The sequence below is a fragment of the Alosa sapidissima genome, chromosome 15, assembly GCF_018492685.1.
Source record: "Alosa sapidissima isolate fAloSap1 chromosome 15, fAloSap1.pri, whole genome shotgun sequence".
NCBI classification, from domain to species: domain Eukaryota; kingdom Metazoa; phylum Chordata; class Actinopteri; order Clupeiformes; family Clupeidae; genus Alosa; species Alosa sapidissima.
Window position 1 is genome coordinate 7,327,092 of NC_055971.1, and position 20,298 is coordinate 7,347,389.

General features: G+C 44.6%; 1 long non-coding RNA gene across 1 annotated transcript in view; it reads right to left on the reverse strand.

Annotated features, from left to right (window-relative positions):
* The window catches only part of LOC121683979, a 27,192-nt gene extending 7,998 nt beyond the window's left edge, over positions 1–19,194 (reverse strand). The window contains exons 1-2 of the long non-coding RNA XR_006022982.1: positions 19,183–19,194; positions 15,506–15,517 (exon numbers count right to left, since the gene is read on the reverse strand). This is a non-coding gene — a long non-coding RNA (uncharacterized LOC121683979). The remainder of the gene's footprint in view (positions 1–15,505; positions 15,518–19,182) is intronic.
* Positions 19,195–20,298: the final 1,104 nt, after the last annotated feature.

Below are 20,298 nucleotides of genomic sequence, written 5' to 3' on the forward strand. Positions count from 1 at the left end.
TTTCTGTGATAGTTTACTGTCCATGGCCTCCTTTCCTGTTCATTTACATGCATATGCATGTCTATATGTATACACATGTGTACTTGTGTATGGGACCATATTTTTGATTAAATTGGAACCAATTTATTTGCAATGTATATGGTCCACATACTAATAGGGATCTTTGCATTAAGCGTGGGCTTACCCGTTGGGCAGAGTTAATAACAGATATTAAATCAGAAAACCATAGTGTGTTGTGCTGAAGCTGAGCACAGAGAGGAAATCTATATGTACCATCACACCAACGCACATAGGAGATCCACTATAGCAACCCCTGACCGAGGCTGATGGAAGAGACCGATCAAAAGGTCAACCGAGGTAACAAGGTTCTATGATGAGGTCAGGGATATTCTCTGACATTTGACATCTGACCTTTTTCATCTTCTGATGACTTTTCTTCAGGTCATCTCTGGGAAAATGAAGACAGATAACACATCTCTCTTCACACACATGCCTACGTTTGGCAGATGAGATGTCCCCTTTCCGGCGTCCCCGATTCTGACTGAGTCGGGCCAGATCAAATCCCCCCTCAGCGATTGGATCGTTGAGTATGGGGCTAAGACAAACCCGTGTCCCTTCTATCACTGTTCAAGGGGCTCAACGTGGCTAAAACCATTTTAGTGGAGTGACAAGAATGAGAAAGGCAGAGAGAGAGAGAGAGAGAGAGAAAGAAAGAGATAGGGCCTAATCATTCAAGAAAAGGAAAAAAATGTCCTATTTTTTTCTATTTTTAGCCACAGAGTCATCCATCCAAGCTTCTCCGTGGCCTTAATAGCTCCCTCTGAAACAAACACAGAGTGGTGCAGGGGTGTGGATTGAAAGACAGACAGATGGAGAGGGAGAGAAGAAAGGGGGGAAGAAAGGGAGAGAGGAGAGAGCGGAGAGCAGAGAACCGAGCAGAGATGCTGATGGGTTCCACGGCTCTGATTTAAGCTGTGAAGAGTTCTCTGCCAGGGGCACAAGGAAGTGACAATGGAGCACTACGCACTACGCAGCAATAAGCACCCGCCCATGAAAACAGAGCACATCAGGAAACTTAGCCATGTGACCTTTCTCTTGCTTTCTTGCTCTTTCTCTCTCTCTCTCTCTCTCCCTCTGTCTCCCTCTCTCTGTCTGTCTTGTGCTGTCTCTCTCTCTATCTCTCGCTGTCTCTCTCTCTCTCTCACACACACACACACACACACACACACACACACACACACACACATACCCTCTCTCGATATATATGACTGGCATAATCTCTTTGGCATTTTCAATATGCTTAACATTCCAGCGCATGTTTTGTGTCCTTGCAGATATCCTGGAGTAGTGCTGAGGTGTCAGAAGCACAATAACGGCGGCGACTTGTCTCACAAGTTTAGTGGGACTGGGGAAATGCAGTAGGCGGTGAAAACAAGTGGATGTGTGGAGTGTGCAGAGTCAGTGAAAGGCGGGCAATCTCAACGCCTCCATGGTGCTCTGTGAAACGGGCAGTCATCAACTGGCCCAGTGTCTAACAGACTAACTGACGGACTGTATATACACGTCTCCATCCTCCAGAGGATCCTAAAACGATTTGCCCAAGCGGCCTGGCCTGCTGTCCACCCTCGACTTCCCTCTAGTTGACATTTTCTTTCTCCTACCGTATCAGATACAGTAGTAGATCTATGGGGTGTTCACATTGGCAAATTGTGCCGTGTCATCAATAACAACACATTGAATGGCAACAGATGTTGAGGAGCATTGAGCAACCCCTTGTTTGACAGGCTTACATAACAGGACGTCTGTGCTTGTATTTCCACATCGCTATCAGTTTTAGGCCATTCACCCCTGGAATGAAGTAAAAAGTCACAGCTGCTCCGGGAGGTGTCCCATGTGTGTCAACCCCTACTACTACTTCATATAAAAGATACAGTATGAAGATGAAGATGATGAGGACTTTGTTGCTGAGGGTGAGGGTGATGATGATGATGATTGAGAAAGACAATCACTCTTCTGATTACTATTCATGCTACAATAGTGATCGTAGTGGAGATAATAGAGTTTGTAACATTATTTATCTGATGAATGAAGTAATAAAGCTTCGCAATCTGCATTCTTTACTCATCTAAAATCCGTGAATGTTCCTCGGTGATGAAGCAGTGCCGACAGCCCATTTCACCTTTCGTCTCCTCCTGGCACTCCTCTGCCAAGCCTCACCACAGTCCTGCCCACAGAGCTGCTGATTACGCAATTAACCTCTGTCTGTGCGTAAACACTGTGCAGGCACATCCCCCTTCAATCTAATTCATGTTAATTAGCACAGGCATCTTTTTTTTTACCCGACCGTGGCCATTCTCAATGGGGAGACATGGCGGATTATCATGCGCTGGAGATTAGGCTTGTGCTTGGGAGAAAGGGGAACAGCAGGTCTCAGGGCTCCTTGCACTGTGTCACACAGCCATCCCTCCGCCCACACAACGCCTGCTCCGATCCAGACCTCTACAGGCTCCGGGGTGCCTAGCAGGTCACTGGGAAGTCATCGAAGAGAGATCCGAATAAATTCCTGCTCCATCAGCAGCTGGGCCTGTCTGCAGGGGGAGGAGGAATATAAAGAGAGTTGACTGAGAAGTATTTGTGTGTGTGTGTGTGTGTGTATGTGTGTATGTGTGTGTGTGTGTGTGTGTGTGTGTGTGTGTGTGTGTGTGTGTGTGTGTGTGTGTGTGTGTGATGGACTGAATGCCTGAGTGCCAGTGGGTTGGAGCAGAGGGGCTTTCAGTCAGAAGAGAGGACCCGTTGGAGGAATTACACCAAATCATCCAAATCAGCTCTGGGTCAAACTCTCCTCAGTACGTAGTCATGCAGTTATGCAGTGCAGCGCTGGGATCTGTGGGAAGAAGAGTGTGTGAATGTGTTTGTGTGTGCTGGTGTGTGCCGGTGTGTGCCTGTGTGTGTGTGTGTGTGTGTGTGTGTGTGTGTGTGTGTGTGTGTGTGTGTGCATAAAAGAGAGAAATATGTTTTTGTTTGTTCAATATACATTGTACAGTACCCATTGTTTGTACAACAAACATTGTGTACATACTTGCATTCATGAATATTGGTGCATGTATATTCAGATATCAGTGTGTGCAAGTGTGTGTGTGTGTGTGTGTGTGTGTGTGTGTGTGTGTGTGTGTGTGTGTGTGTGTGTGTGTGTGAGAGAGAGAAAGAGACTGTGTGTGCTTTCATCTTTCTGTGCCTGCTAGGTAATATGGTAATCATAATCCATTTCCTTTTGAGGTATGCGATGATTATCGGCGCCTATCTCCCCTGTATCTCCTTATCAGGCGTCAGCATCTGGTGAGCGGCTCTCGCTGTTGTGGCCGGCCGCTGCTGTCTGTGTGATCAGAGGGACACTTGTCCTGTGGCAGCACCTCCCTGAGTCTTCCTCCCCCCCAAGCACACACACACACACACACGCACGCAATTACTCACTCACTCACACACACACTCACTCACTCACACACACGCACGCACGCACGCACACACGCACGCACGCACGCACACACACACACACACACACACACACACACACACACACACACACACACACACACACCTCCTTCTGAACCTTCCTGTCCTGTGCCTCCTCCCCTGCGTGTGGCAAACACACCCGTCCCAGGAGGAGAGGGGAGGTCCGCAGGTCTACTGTTGCTATGGTGCCAGCAAGGCCTTCCTGCTCTATCTCTTATCCCAGTCCTGCTGACAAGCTCCAGCAGCGACGCCTCTAATGATGGAGGAGAGAAAGAGAGGGGAGGAGAGAGAGAGAGAGAGAGAGAGAGAGAGGGAAGGTGGAGGAGAGCAGGATAGGGAGAGTTGGGTCTGGTTGCAGGGAGAGAGAGAGAAGAGAGAGAAATGCAGCCTAAAGAGTGTGTGTGTGTGTGTGGAGGGGGACAAAGTGAATCCCTCACAGAGACTCTCTCTCTCTCTCTCTCTCTCTCTCTCACACACACTCTCTCTCATCTTTTTAAATATTACACACAATTAACCCAACCCCACACCAAAATAGCAGAACACCTCTGATGTTTTGCAAACAGTCAAAAAGTCAAAACAATGACAAATCATTTATAAAACCCCTACGTTTGTCGTCATATGGCGCACACAAGTCATATGATCTGATATGAGCCCACTGTTTACAACCTAGGCAACCAATGGTGCTTTCTTGTTTCATATGTAAATGTGACCCTTGTCTTCTTTGTGCATGTACTCCTCCAGATCTCGCTCTCTCTTCATCATCATCTTCATTTTCCTCTCCTTACCCATCTTCCACTGTGGGCTGCCCCTCTCATACTCACTTCTCCTGGTTGCTTTCCATTCCTGTTGAAGACAGGTAAACTCACCTGTTGCCTTGTACAATGCCTAGGTCTGATGTTTGTCTGATGGTGAGTTTACAGGTCATGAGTGTGGTATTGTGAAATGCAGTGTCTTGGCAAAGTGACATGAGTTTGGCGTTTAGTGTTTTGTAAACTATTGTGTGTAGCTTTTTTGGCAAAAGTGTGAAGCTGAGAATGTGCTTATAGGTGTGCAGATCTGGGTTGAGGTTTTGCTATTTGAGTTCATTTCATTGTGGGTTTCCTGGGTTGTTTGTATTGAAACCATCACAAAAGCTGGTAATGCTGAGCAACTGCTCTTGTGAGGAGCCTCTCTTTTCAGGAAAATGTCGTCAGTTGTGAAGTCCTCTGGCTGCTAAAAGCAGCAAGACAAAACAAGTAGCCCATTTCATTTCATTTTTTTTGTGGATGAGCGTTAAAATGCTGTCTGAGTCTTAAGTGACCCCAGAAGCCTGAATTATTCAGCGGCCCTTGTGAGCACCAGATTGTGGAGAGGAGAGATTGTGTGTGTGTGTGTGTGTGTGTGTGTGTGTGTGTGTGTGTGTGTGTGTGTGTGTGTGTTTGTTTGTGTGTGTGTGTGTGTGTGTGTGTGTGTGTGTGTGTGTGTGTGTGTGTGTGTGTGTGTGTGTGTGTGTGTGTGTGTGTGTGCTCCTGCCATGTAGACAAAGTTATTTAATAGCATTCTTCCAGGTCACCATGGGCCATGCCAGAATCCCTGTCTGTTTTCCTCTGTCAGTTCTATTTAGGACTGCGGGCAGAATAGGGGCCCTATTTGTTTCTTATCCATTTAATAAATAATTGCATACTGAATTGCTGCACAGTGATCTGTCATAGCTACCAAGGGATTTTTTTTCTCCAGCAAAACTGTTTCTGGTGTGATGGGGGAAAAACACATGGAGGCAAACACACACACTCACACACACACACACACACACACACACACACACACACACACACACACACACACACAAACACACACACACACACACACACACTTACACACACGCACACGCACACACGCACATGCACGTGCACACACACACACACACAAACACACACACACACACACACACACACACACACACACACACACACAAGATTTTCTATAGAATTGCAAAAAAAAGCTTACACTAGAATACTACTCGTACTGTAGAACACTTTGCCTATCTGGCATATACTATGTTGTAATGCTGTGACAGCACTTCTTTTGCACAATAAAATCTGCTAAAGATGCCAGAATTCACAGTCACATGAGATGTCTTCACTTTGAGCTGCTGTGAAAAAGGGAAAGAGAGAAAATAATAAAGTACAGAAATATGTGAACATAATTGCTTTTTTGTGCAAATTAGTTTTTCAAAACTTTGATGGCTCCCTGCAATATCACTCTAATGCAGGGTTTTGGAGGGTTTCCCCAAATAATTAGATTTCAAGTCAATCTTTCTGTTCCTTAAAATACTTTTTTCGCTTCTGAAATAACCGACTGCCTGCTATGCTGGAGCCATAAATAACAGGCAGAGGAAGATGTGGCAGCTCAACTCACTGTGGTGGCGGGATAAATGGAACTTCCTGTCTGAGAATGTCTAGGCAATATTTGTGTGTGTGTGTGTGTGTGTGTGTGTGTGTGTGTGTGCGTGTGCGAATCTGAGTTCATGTGAGTGATTATGTGTGTTTGTACCTGAACATTGTAAGGAATATTTCAGCAGGATTTTGAGTGGTTAAAATCATTACCTCAGGCTTCTATTATAAATTGATACATTTGTTGTTCCTATCACTCCATAAGTTCCTAATTATTGTGTTTACATTAGTTTCTGCAAGGGCACATGCTGTTTCAGATGTAATTATCAATACTTCAGTCTCGCGTCTCTTGTTGAATATAAACGCATTTGGCATTTCAAATCAATTTCGAGTAGTTGCAAAGTCAATTTGTTTCTTTTGTAAATTAAACCCGATGGGAGGGCACAAGATTCTCTATGAAATTTGCATCGATACTTCCATGCTTCTCTCTGAAAGTTTATTCCACAGGGGTCCTCATCCGCAGGCAACTGATTGGACCCTTCTACTGGGCTGACCCCGATGACCCCTGTAACAGTGTGTACTGAGCTTCTGAGGGGGCGGGAGATGTCCAGATTGGTCTCAAAACAGTGACAATGACAGTGTCAGTTTACTCCCCTCCTCATGGACTCAGTGACAAAAATATGGCCTTCATATGGTGAATATTGACTTTCTTATGGTGAATATTGATTTGCTCACTAACAGTAAATGTGGCCAAGAGGTTATTTCAGATCAATCCTCTGTGCCAGTGGATGTATATCATTTTTAAGGGGGAGAAACATGAGTCCAGTCCATCGATATTGTATCAACACAGTGTAAATAGCGTGTGTATGTTCTGCCCTTAAGGAGTTCTACCAGTACTATTGATACACTATCCTCTCTGCCAATCCTGCTGACAATTAAGACAGAGTGGGGGTTATAGATAGATAGATAGATAGATAGATAGATAGATAGATACTTATACTTATTGATCCCCAGGGGAAATTCAAGGTCTCAGTAGCATACAGACAACACATATATAATATAAAAACACAACTAAGCAATAAGGACAGTAGAAGATAAAGAATATACTAAATATACTAAAATACAAATTATACTAACTAACACTTAATCTAAATCAATTCTAAAAACAGTACTGTACTGTAAATGTTCTGTAATTCCTTTGTTATCTTCCTTTGTCTCCCACTGCCAATATTCAGTCCCACAGTCCATGTCATTTAATCATTATGAGCTAAGATGCCATTCTACAAAAAATAGTTTCTGGGTGAAGTTGGGAAAGAAAGCACTGACAGAAATCTGACAAACTGAGAGCACCAGAAAAGGACACAGTCAGTTGTTTCTGAGGGATGACACGTTAAAACTTTTATGGTACTATGGGCTATTGTACTTGAGCAGGTGGACAGAATGAGGAGCCTGCTTGTAGCCACACTCTGGGCTGAGAGAAAGAGAGAATGCTGATGTACAGTCCAGAGGGTTGAGTCTGAAATGGATGAGGAGATGAAGTGGACACAACACAACACAACACACACACACACACACACACACACACACACACACACACACACACACACACACCTAACTCTACATTCACATACATTCACATGTATTCACATTTATATTCCCCACAGAAGAAACACCTCTAGGTTAACTCTGACAGTCTAGTAACTTACTGTGAACTGCTGACCAAAGACTAGCAGACCATGTATGACTGTACTGTATACCCATGACAGTGGACATGACTAAACAGACACACTCTCCTGCTGCATAGTGGCCAATTCATTCCTTGGCCGTGCCCAAGTAAAATGCCTTTTTATTACAGTTCCAAAACGTAAAAATAGCTTTGTTTGATGATGCACAGGCATAGTCACAATCTCTCTGGCCAACACAATACATACACACAGATAAACCACACACACACACACACACACACACATCTGCACTCACACACTGACGGAGCGTGTGTCCAGGCCACTTGGATGACAGCACTGGGACTCTGGCAGGGAGTTAATAGAGCTATCAGGCCCCTCCCATGTGGCGAGAGAGGCAGTATAATTGCACCAGAGAGGATTTCCTGCTGACCCATAATAAGGAAATATCAGGCTTCTACATCGCCCCCAACCACACAGAGCAACCAGTGATTTAATGGTGCTTGTGCTCTCTTTCTGTGCACACACACATCCATGCAGTCACACACACACACACACACACACACACACACACACACACACACACACACACACCACACACACACACACACACACACACAAGCACACTTGCTTTCTGGCCCAGATTCTCTCTGCAACGTGTTGTTTTTAAGCAATAAACACACACTGCTGTGTTCAAGGGATTGCACACAAATACACAAACATATAAACAAACATCTCCTCCTAAACAACACACACATACACAAACACACACAAACACAAACATAGACATATCATCAGACAGCCACTCAAAAAAAGAGGGAGAAATATCACTTTGTTTCATTTTCCCCAAACAGCTCTGAATCCACATAATTGGACATATTTTTCAGTCGTGGGAGCTGTCGAACACCTCACAATGGGAAATACTGGCCCGAGGCAGTCCGCAGTGAGCGCTTAACAGCGCTGCAACAATCCTGCATCGGCCACGGAACAGCATGTGGTTGAAGGGCCACTTAAGTGAGGTCACATTAAGCCTCCAGGGGTAAGAGAAGCATTTGCGCTCAGTCTCCCCGCCCCTCCGTAGCCAATCATGAGAGCACATATTGCGCGCCCCAACATGGTTGACCTATACTGTCATGGTGCTAAATTGAGCTAATGTCAAATGATGTCTCTTTCTAATGTCAAAGGGAATTTGAAGGGCGGCCGTTAGATTATTGAACAAGCTTTTCATCCTGTCACTCACCTTCTCTCGGACCCTCCCACAGGAGGTATGGGCGTCGTATTTGAGGCTCACTCTCAGATCAACACGGGGAGTTATGACAACCTCATAAGAGAAGGTGATGAGTCAGAGACGCACTGACACCTAAGTGGGCACTAGAGGGTGCTGTTTTTCCCCTCTCGCATAGCACACACACTGCAGGAGCAGAAGTCTGTTATATCGAATGGAAATGAAAATGGACCTCGCTGTCGAGCTCACCAGCTCAAAACAAAGTGTGCTCTTCGTCAGCGAGAAGCTAAATGGCTCAACCTAAACAAACGCGTTCACACTGCTCACATTACAGCTAGAGTTGAGAAAGGTGAGAAAGACAAAGAGGTAGAAAATGGATGAAAATAACAAGAGTGGTGTCGGTGTGTTTCTGATTTTGGTATTGAAGCATGTTAAGGACTAACAGCACAGAGAAGACAATGAGACAAGGAAGATGAGATGAAGGATGAGGTGAAAAGAAAAGGTATGGACGAGCTCAAGGCATGTGAGCAGGAGACAGACTTGCAGATTCTTAGACAGAGGTTAGAGCAGGTGTGATGAGGAGAGCAGCAGTAAAGAGAATAATGAAATAGAGATGTAAGAGGAATGTGAAATTAAGGGACTAATGATGAGTCAGAAGTCAGTCAGGTAGCAGGAGAAAGCTGCGCTAGACGATTCCGAAGAGTGTGGGGAAATTGATAGTGAGAGGATGTTGGGAAAATTGGGAGAAAGGGAGTGAGTGAGCAATCATTAAAGAGAGATATAGATGGACAAGATGGACAGGGGCATATAAATGCAGTAGAGAAAGAAAGAGGAGAAAAGGTGTCAGATGTAGTGATTGCATGAAGGGAGAGGAGTGGGGGTGTGATGAGAGGGAAGATTGTAAACTCGACTTTAAGAGTGTTAAACAAAAGGCATGTCTGTGAGTCTCCAATAAAGCTATTCAGTTCCCCACTGACCACTTCAAGTCTGTCCAATTAATTTTACAAGGATTTAAACTGCTCCGTGACAATATACTTGTGGTGCTCCAAAGAAAGAAAAAGACACCATGGCACAGTCCCAACCAAAGATCAGACGACACCGCTAGAGTGACAGGGCTGGAGGATCTCTCAGGTGATGCGGGAATTCGGAGGCATTCCAGAACGTTCCCTGCCCTGCTCCAGAGAAGCGGAGGGGCGGCAGCGGCAGTGGAGGACGTGGCCCATCGAATGGCACGCCACGGGCCCCTCACCGATGACAGGGAGACAGACAGGTCAATTATTGTGATGTGACAGCCAGAGGCGGGCACACAATGGGGCAAGAGACAAGTGTATTCAAGGACAATCTGCTGTCTTCATCAGGTATTCTCCACCAGCCAGGGCCCACGGACATGGCATCTGTCTGCGCGGGCGTGCCTGGCTGCCGTGCCCCGCGAAACCGGCGACTGATAAACCCCCTCTCATGCAGACAAAGATCTAATCTCAACTAATCTGATTTTTTTTCCACCGTCCTTTTTTTTTTTCACACTGATCAGATTCATCTCGGAGAATTAGAGTGCAAGCGGCACAACGCTGCTGTGCTGGGCACTCCTGACCGGCTGCAGGCCACTCTGCACATCACCAGGGTTTTACGAGGCTGGGCAAACTCTGGGCTCCATGGTTGTACATGCTGTGTAGAGTGGTGCAGCTTGTTGTGGTCAGTCCTGACTAGATTGTGTTGTGCTTTGCTGTGCTTTTGAAATGTTGAGATCGTGATTTGAAGTTGATCTTTGACCCTCTTGGACCAAACACACCCTGTGCTCACACTGAAACTCTTCTCATGACTCGCCTGGGACTAGCCTATTGTCTGTAAACTTAGACACACACACACACACACACACACGCACACACAAGCGCACGCACACACACACATATAAATTCTACATAACATAATGCAGAGAGAAAGTTGAATACACTGAAGCTAGGAACCTATTCAAGGAACCTGAAGCTAGGAACCTATTCAAGCAGCATTTAAGGTGGCCACCCTGGAGCTGAGAGCTGGGCTCAAGTAGTTGAATAATATGCCTTTACAGTACATTTTGGTACACGCACTTCAACTCACCAAGGATAAACTTCAGCAGTGAGCTATGACACCAGAAGAACTTACAACAAACAGAACTTTAAAATGTCCCAAAGAGAGCTTTAGTGACAGTGGGCATTAAAAACTCAGGGACAGCTCTTACACCAAAACAAGGTCTACTGCTACTCAAATAAACATTGGCCTTTCACTTATAACCAAGGTTACATCTATGGCATGCAACCTTGGGCTGATAAAAGAAAGCAGAGACAGTGTGTTTGGCATGTTTATGCACTAATGTAGAGTTTCCACTGGATTTCTCCATACTTCCCAGGGCACCACCACGTTGACAGCTGAGCCAACATGATGGAGAGTGCATCATTACCGTTCCCAAAGTGGACAGCTTAGCAATGAAATATGAGTCCCCGCTGTATTTAAATTCTCAATTTAACTGTATACCCCCAGTCATTTGGGCTTTATTGTATTGCTTGATTTGCAGCCATGCTGTGGCTAGATATGGGCCTTTGCCGTTGCAGACCATTCTGTTCACTGCCTGGTGACGACTAGGGTATTTTTTGCATACTTTATTAAGGTTCACACCTCGCATTTAAGTTCCACAATTTATGTCCCACAAGACGGGATTTATATCAGAAATTACCCAGGCAGTAACTGCAAACTTTAATACTTTCAATAAATTAAGCACCCATCAAACACCAAAGTGTACCTCCTAGAGGTTTTGGAGTCGTCTTTTTTGGAGTTGCCTGCTGTAGTGTAGCAGACGTCACGCTGTCGGAACCTGTGTTGGGGCTCTCTGATTCACGTGACTGGGACGGGCTCTTTTTGAGGCTGATGAAGAGAACAAATAACTACTGATCTAAGGTCCATGAGGTCCACTCCTCCTCTCTCCTCTCTCTATAATCAGCGCTTTCTCTCCTCTCTGCCACACCAGGAAGAGGTCAGCCAGGGAGCTGAGCTAGGAGGAGCTACTGTACATCTCTCTCTCTCTCTCTCTTTCTTTCTCCCTTTCTCTTTTTGTCTTTTGTCTGTCTGTCTCTCCGTGCTGCTGTTCGCCCTGCTTAGCGGACAGGGCTGGTGAGGCTGGCCACAGTTGTGTCTGCATGGCGGCGTCTGCAAGTGTCTGCTGACAGTAAATACAGTATGTGCCTGCTGCTGCTGCTGCTGCTGCCTCAGAGCCTGTGTGGCTGCTCCCGTGTGCTGATGCTCTTTAACGAGGCCTCATTGTGAGTTATTGTCAGAACAGCCTTTCTGAAAAGGCTGTCAGCAAACAGGGTGGGGTGTAGGGGGGTATGTGTGTGTGTTGGGGGGGGGGGGGGGGGTGCGCTTGTGAGGGAATCAACCAGGGTGTGGTAGGGATGTCCTGACGTTGACATTCTGTGGGAGAGAAAAGCTGTGTGTGTGTGTGTGTGTGTGTGTGTGTGTGTGTGTGTGTGTGTGTGTGTGCGTGAGTGAGACAGATAGAGTGAGGGAAACTGTGATTCATGGCCGTCTCGTAGTTAAATCAAGGCCTGCATGGTGACATCTTTATAGATAGCCAGTTAAAGATCCCGATGACATTCTTTTGAACGCTCGCTGATGACACGCTCAGCACAAGAACTTCCTGTCATTTCCCCCGTCCCTCATATCCCTGCACACACTCTCTCTCCCCCAGTCCCTGTCTCTCAACGTCTGGAGGGAATTATTTTTTATCAGCTCCAACTTGGGGAGTGGCATTTCCCCCCCTTATCCCTCATCAGATAATAAGGGCCCTATTAGGGAGAGATAATGTCCTTGAATTGAAAGGAAAATCTCGCATTTTCAAGATCACATGCAATTTCTGCCGCCGCCAAGAGAAATGTTCAACAGAACTCTTATCCCATTATGTCTATAATGAGTGAAGAAGGCTCCATCTCTGCCTGCGTTGGCCAACCTCCTTCCTCGAGAGATGGAGAATGAGAGTTGACATAAAAAGGGATGAGAAAACGGTGGGGGGTACGACTCCAAAAGCCATCCCTTTCCCCACACGGCATTCTGACATCCAGCCTAACCGAGCGGCAGCACAGAGCGGGTCCATCTTACATATGACAGGCAATCCCATGAAGCGCCTGGGGTCCAAACGGAGACTACTGGGCGATAACTTCCCAACAGAGGCCAGCATTGCTAGCGTCTGGGCCCTTGTAGCTCATGTTCTAAGGCCTGAACAGTGGCAGGTGCTGCGTGTGCATCTGGGTGCTGTGATTGGTTCTGCTGGCAGAGCGATCGGTGTGAGCCGTGTAATGAGAAACAGAGCGAGAGGAGGCAGGAAGGTGATAAACACTGTATCTAGGTAACAGAGGAGGCGGCTCTCGTGTGTGATTGGGACCCTTCCTTTGCCTCCGCGAGTATCTGCGTCTGAGAGCATGCTGTAGAATCAGGACGCATTCATCCTGGCTTTGTTCCCTTCCATAAGTGGACTGATTTGCTTTGCTTTCGCTAGAAACACCTTTATTCCTCACACTGCAGGGCTGCATTCATATGGCTTGTCTGGGTAATACTGTGCTTTGTGCTGCAGTTACTTGTGTTATAGAGGTATTGTAACATGAAGGAGTGCAAGTCGAAAGCCTCATTTATCAACATGGACTGAAAACAGCTTTGAACCACAAGCTGCTCCATCTTCAATCAAGTCCCTCTGTAAACATGTTTTAAATTGGCTTCATGGTGATACGGAGTTTATAATGTAATTAAATGACTAATCATAATCATCTGCAGTTTCCTTGGTTCCCATTTGTGGGAGCCTGAGATATTTATGGGTTGGTTCAAACTGCCAAGAGCATGTTACTACTCGAGTAAAACAGAGTTAGCCAATTTGGTACACATACTGTACTTCTACTAATTTTCTGTTGATTAGCACTGTGCACGGAGGTGTGGAGTGAAAGAGTGGATTAAAATGAAGAAAAAAGAAAGAAAGAAAAGAAAGAAAGAAAGAAAAAAGAAAGAAAGATAGAAAGAAACACCACACCAGCAGCTACATCACAGCCAGGTTCACAGAAATGACGACACCAACTTTCAGAGCTCAGCTTTACACAATGTCTCATTTGCATGTTAACTAGGAACTTTAATGAAAGTCTCAAGTTTAAGACAAACACAATGACTGGCATTTTACACTTCGATGGTCACTTGAATTGGCACTAGCGTCTGTTCTATTAATAGTATGGGAAGTTTAAAAGAAATTTATGTCGCTAATAGCCATTATACTTCTCTGAAATATCGCAGACACACCTTATGCTGGGCTAAGTACGTTACGGTTGTTGAAAAATAATAACCGTTTATGAATAGTCAAGTGAGAGCATATAAAAATGGAGTTGTAAGAGGTGTTTTCTGGTGATCGCGCTGACTAATTTTTTAGTCTTGGTGTTGCAGACAACGCCTGCAGAGGTGATCCCGAAGATGGATGGTGTGGTCTGGGTGAGGGGATGAACTCTGCTATTTTCATTACTGTGCCGGCGGCCGGCAGTGGAGAAACCCACCAAGTCTAAGCCAAGGCATCTGGTTTATTTCCTTAGCAACCAGGTTGCTTGGGAGAACATGAGTAATTATGCAGGTAATTCAAGCATTACCCGAATGGCTGAATGCATATTTACTCATAAGTTGAACTGTGTAAAATAAATTGGCCCTTTGCTATCTGCCAGGTAAGCTGTTGAGTGCCTGTGTGAGATAACCGACCTGTGACCCTGTTTAATTTTGCCATAAGCAGATTATGAGTGTTTACATGCCCAGAGTCATTTATAGAACATGCTCTACCGTGTACCTGAAACAGAGCTTGTGAATTTAACATATTACTACAATATTTGTGACTTAACATGAAAACACGTGTCACTTTGCAGTTTTTGTAATTAAAACACCATTGCAGAATATGTGAGCTTTAGTTAAATACTCTTTTGAGTAGCCCACGGCCCTTGTTGGGATACTGTCCATACAGGTAACTGCTCTAACAGGGCTACACTCAAATCAGTAACAAATGCATGAGTGGAGGCAAATCAGTTACTCAAATCAGTAACAAATGCATGAGGGAGGAGGCAAACAAGCAAATATTTTCCTCACATTCTTTATACGTCAACGATGTGCTTAAGATTTAGTTTTCATTACATGGAAGTCACAGTGCATCAAACCTAACATGATGAGAACTTGAACACTTTGAGTAATGGATTCTTCAAAATGACATAAAAATGGCAAGTTTACCCCTGATGAAAATGGTCCATTGTGGAGCCCTACTCATTGCAATCTGAACAATAGCCTTATTATGTGCCAGCTGACTAACAAGCACTTCTAAAATAAAGCCCTGGGTGTATGGCAGACAAAGTAGGACAGAAAGCACAGGACAGCCAGCAGCCAGCCACCTACAGCATGAACATGATTAGATTAGATTCAGCAAGAAGTCACAGCAGTGCCATGAGGAAGGAAGGTGCTGGATTTGTGTGTGCTTATTCTCCGCTCAGAGCAAATGAACCTTGGGAGTTATGACTGCAGCAGCCCCTGAACCTCACCACTGCTGCCAGGCCATTTAAAGGCCGGAGGTTTTAGGCCGAGTGACCCGCTCACCTCTTAGACGTCAGTCTCCCTAATGGTGGCCAAGGTTCACCAAAATCCAGGGCCAGCCTGTCCGCAGGTGGGTTGGGATGTGGGCGGACAGACAGAGGGACCTAAGATATGACAGAGAGCATAAGATGTGATTGAGTATGATTGAGTGTACTACACTTAAAAGGAGTGTAGGAATCTATACATGCAACAAACATATAGGAAATAGAGATACACACAGGGTGCGATTTGTAGGGGGGGATGGTGAGGATTTCCCCCCCTCTGGTTTTCCTATCCCTACCTCTGCTAAATTATTTTTATCCCCCGTGGGGACAACATTTATCCCCCTCTGCCCCTCATATTGATTAATGCTACTTCATATAAGTAAAGCGCTGCAACGTGAGAACAGTCTAGTAGGCTAGCCTACTGTACATAATAATCTGACATCAGAAACGCACCGTCACCGTCAGCACTCATGCTGCTGACACAGTGGCTGTGTGATAACTTAATTTGGCCTTGATCGTGCAGGACATTTCAGAATGTCGAGTGTGTAATCCATCACAAATGGCTAGTTTCAATGGAAAAGTTAGCTGGACAAATGAAAGAAAACGAGAAGGATTCAGTGAAGCATAATAATGTTTTAGAACCTTCAAAATTAGAAAACTGATGCAACTGAGATGGAGGACAACTGCACGTAGAATAGAACGTAGGCCTATTGTCCGAAGGAACTTACATTAAATGAGGAGATATTTGCTGAATGTCACAAAAAGTGTTACAGAAATTGCTTGGCATCGCTTATTCAATGGCTCTCTACCGAAACACCTGTAGTTTGCGGAGGACGAACGAGAAAGCACTCGTTTGATAAATCAGCCAGTAGGCTAGGCCTAGTAGACAAATAACTTTTAGAAACAATCTGTACTGCAAAAACGAATGTTGGTGGGTATTTAAACTATCTAGCGGGTGTTTTAACAGCTGCAAGAAATAGAAGCTTCATGGTCTTTATGTTCTGGTTCATAAATTATTTTCATAAAATGCCCTATAACTTTACTCTCCAAACTCTTCACTGCATTGTAGGCAATTAACAGTATGATAGTCTATTTATTTTCTGTAAGCTACAATAAACACATTTATTTTTTCAACTTTTGCAATATTACGCACTTGGCTACTGAACGCAAATCAGCACGAGAGAGAATGCATGTAGCCTACGCAGCGTGTAGCGCAATGTGTAGGCTATTTGGTTACCAACTAACACTGTTAGCCAATTCACTAACTTAAGACTTCAGTGCCATCATATACAATGTTTTTTTACACAACAAATACAGAAAGGATGGAGGCAGCAAAAGTAGAGGAGTCATTTCAGATGGGGCAAGAACAAGGTGAATTTGTATGCTTGTAAAAACGTAGTCCTACCCTGCATTAGAGGAGCTGATCATCATACCAAGCACACTCGTTGTTTAAAGTCATACACCACGGTAAACTAAAACTAAAATGTTACAAAGGTGGCAAAAATAATATAGGGTATTATTAGCCAACATTACTAGGCTATGAATCGTTCATTCATTTTTTTTTTTGGGGGGGGGGTTACAAACTTATTCAAAATCATCCCCCCCTCTGGTTTTTACACAAATCGCACCCTGCATACATACACATGACATATATGAAATACTCACACACTCTAGAATGCTTATAATCTCTCCTTCCCTCTGTTGCTGTGTCATGCACATGCACAAGCACACAGGCACACATGCACATAGACGCGCGCGCACACACACACACACACACACACACACACATTACTGTGCAGGCATGGGAGATATTGACATGATCTAAATGGACACAGCAGGTTCAAGCTGGAGTTTCATGGAGAGGGAAACAGTCGCCATTGATTGTGTGTCCCAGGGGAATGGCCTCTAAAACCAGCGCTTCACACCGTGGAAAAAGAACCCTACAGCAGGAATCCAGAATCTTCCAGAATCTTCCAAAACTCTACCGCACCCAGAGGGAATTTTGAGTGTGACATCTCACTGGCTGTCTGGGCTTTCCTCTGGAGATACATTATTCACACTCAGGAGATTATTCTGCATCCTCAATACCAGCGCTCTCTCTCTCTCTCTCTCTCTCTCTCTCTCTCTCTCTCTCTATCTATCTATCTATCTATCTATCTATCTCTTTGTCTCCTGGGGAATGACAATCACTTGCTCATCCTGGATTGTTGTATGCTTGTGTAACAGCAGTTGTCACTCTGTTATTTTAAACCCGCAGACCTCTTTATCTCTGCTATCACCCGTACTTTACGTGATTGGTGAGAGGCCTATCTAAAATAAAGTGCTCCATTCTAACAAATCAAACATCCATTAATTTATTTCCAAAGCTGAGATAGTAAATGGAAAAATGTCTAAATGAAAACAAATAAAATACCTTTCCGTTTTTCAGCCATATAATTATTTGTAGCACTTTATACAAATACCATTAGTCGTAACATGGCCTTAATATTTTCTAGCGTAATATTTCCTAAGTCCCCCTTTTGATTTAATTGTAGTTATATCTACACCATGTTCAGCATGACCGCCTTGAAAATTAGAGTTAGCCATTACTGTTTGTGTTAATAATATCAATCTCAAATCCCAGCCAGATAAACACAAGTGGGCCTTGTCCTCAGCGAGAGCACCCATAAAACCCAGACACTTAAAGAGGGAGTGCCCGGAGACCCTGAGGACAGAAGTGAGATATGTATTCAAGCCCTGACGCAGACATTGCGGACTGGTGGCTCCACAGACATCTCTGACCCCCGTAATGTATGGCCCCCTCGTAAAGCCAGAATACATTGGTGGGCGCGGAGCCCTTTGAAAAGCGCAGCAGCCAGTCGGCCACTGGTGATTTATGAGCTTGTCCCGTGTTTCAGGTGCAACCTTGGCTTTCCAGCACATCATTGTTAAATGCAGTTTCTTACCCTTGAGCTAATATGCAGCTCTTTTTTTCTCTCTCTGCTGGAGAGAGGTTCTGGGACATTAGGGAACGCAGTGGCGATGTTGTAATGGAGGATTTTAGGAACCGGGTCTGTGCACATTAACTTACCACTGCCTTCTTTCCAGTGATCCTCAAACAGTAAGAGAAATCACTCCGATGGATCCCTCCCAGGAAAGGCCCTCTCTGCAGCACTCTGATTTCCATTCCATATCCATAATTTACAGCTTCGAATCATTAGGGGTTAGTGTTTTTCCAGCCCATAGTGCTCCCTCGGTTCAGCCCACCTCTCAAAGCTCCACTACGTCCCTTTGATCTCTCCAGACTGGGCTCCCCCCATCCCACCCGACCCCACCCTTCATTTTCCATGTTGGGAGTCCTTGCTGACACGCAGTTCTGGGAAGCTTGGATGTTTATGAGAGAATCGATATGCCCAGATCTTATTGCTTTAACATGATGAATCTTCCAACGTCACTGCCAGAGGCAGGATCCTACTCCCCCCCGCCCACCCCTTCCTGGTGAGGCATGATTAAGGCCTCTGTGGAGTAATGATGACAGACTTTACGATGCTCTGTGCTGTGTGTACCTGGGCTTGTCAAACACAGTCATGGCGGGAGTCCCTCGCAAGTCCACTGATGCGTGGTGGGTACCTGGATGACGGCTGATTGAATCTGCAGGATGGGTTCCACGTCCGGGCCAGTGCTGTTCCATTGTCGCATGCTGACTGGGAATGGCAGAACTGACATACAACCACACAACTCTTCAATCAAAGTCCCCCACAAACACACACACACACACACACACACACACACACACACACACACACACACACACAGAGAGACATCACTGCTCAGGCCATGGTGGAAAAAAAATGCATGCTTTATTTTTATTCTTGCAGAGGCTCTTACAAGAGTGTTCATTAAATTGAGACTTTTTGATAAAAAAAATATAAAGCTTTAGGCCTACAAAAACCTTGACTGGTCTCTGGTGTTTGATTCTTTGAGGAATCTAGTAAATGAATAAGGAGCTATCTTGTTGTTGTCTCTGGTCACCAGGTACATGGTTGAGGAATCAAGTAAATAGTTCCATTAGTATCAGCTGTGAGCACAGAACAGAGTCCTGAACACTGTTTGTTAATGACTAAATGTGCTTCTCTCTTGCAGCAAATGAATTTGAGATCCTCAATAATCAATCCACAATGACTTTCTGGCTATAAATAAAACAAACACATTTCCTCCTTGTCCTCCTCCTCCTCCTCTCTCTCTATCTGTCTGCTCTACCTCTTCGATCATCCCTTTCAAAGTCCTTTCCTTCTGTCCTGTCTTTTCATTCAGTAGTTGAGGGAGACTTTAACAAAAGATATAGTCCAAGACAGTGAAGAATTGTCTGTGGGGGTGGAAATGTTTATGCCTTAATGCAACAGATGCCAATGATAAACACAAGAGAAATCTTCCACTCTCAAACCAAATAGCTGCAGGGTCCTGACCTCACTGTACTAGCATACCAGTACATAGCTTATCCATTAGAACTTAGTTTACTAACAAATGCAAATTACCAAATAAAATGCATCAAAACATTATAAACATACCAATTAAATTTAATTAAATTTAAATGTATTATTTATTTAAGTAAAATTTAAAAACTTGCCAAATATGTATGGTCATTTTTCACTGACAGGAAAAAATACGGAAACCAATCACATCTTAACTTTTTAGCACAAGAACATGCATAATTGCAGAAAATCTATGTGAACAGTGCCTGCAAACTAGAAAGGTCACTTGGAGAGAAAAGGCTTATCTTGCAATAGTGACAAAAGCTTGGTCTACTTCATACAAGTTTCATGAATATCGGGCCCTGGCAGTTGTTCTGTAATCCGACTGATAGACAGATAAACTGCACCTGATAAAAGCATAACCTCCTTTATTGACGACATTACCATTTA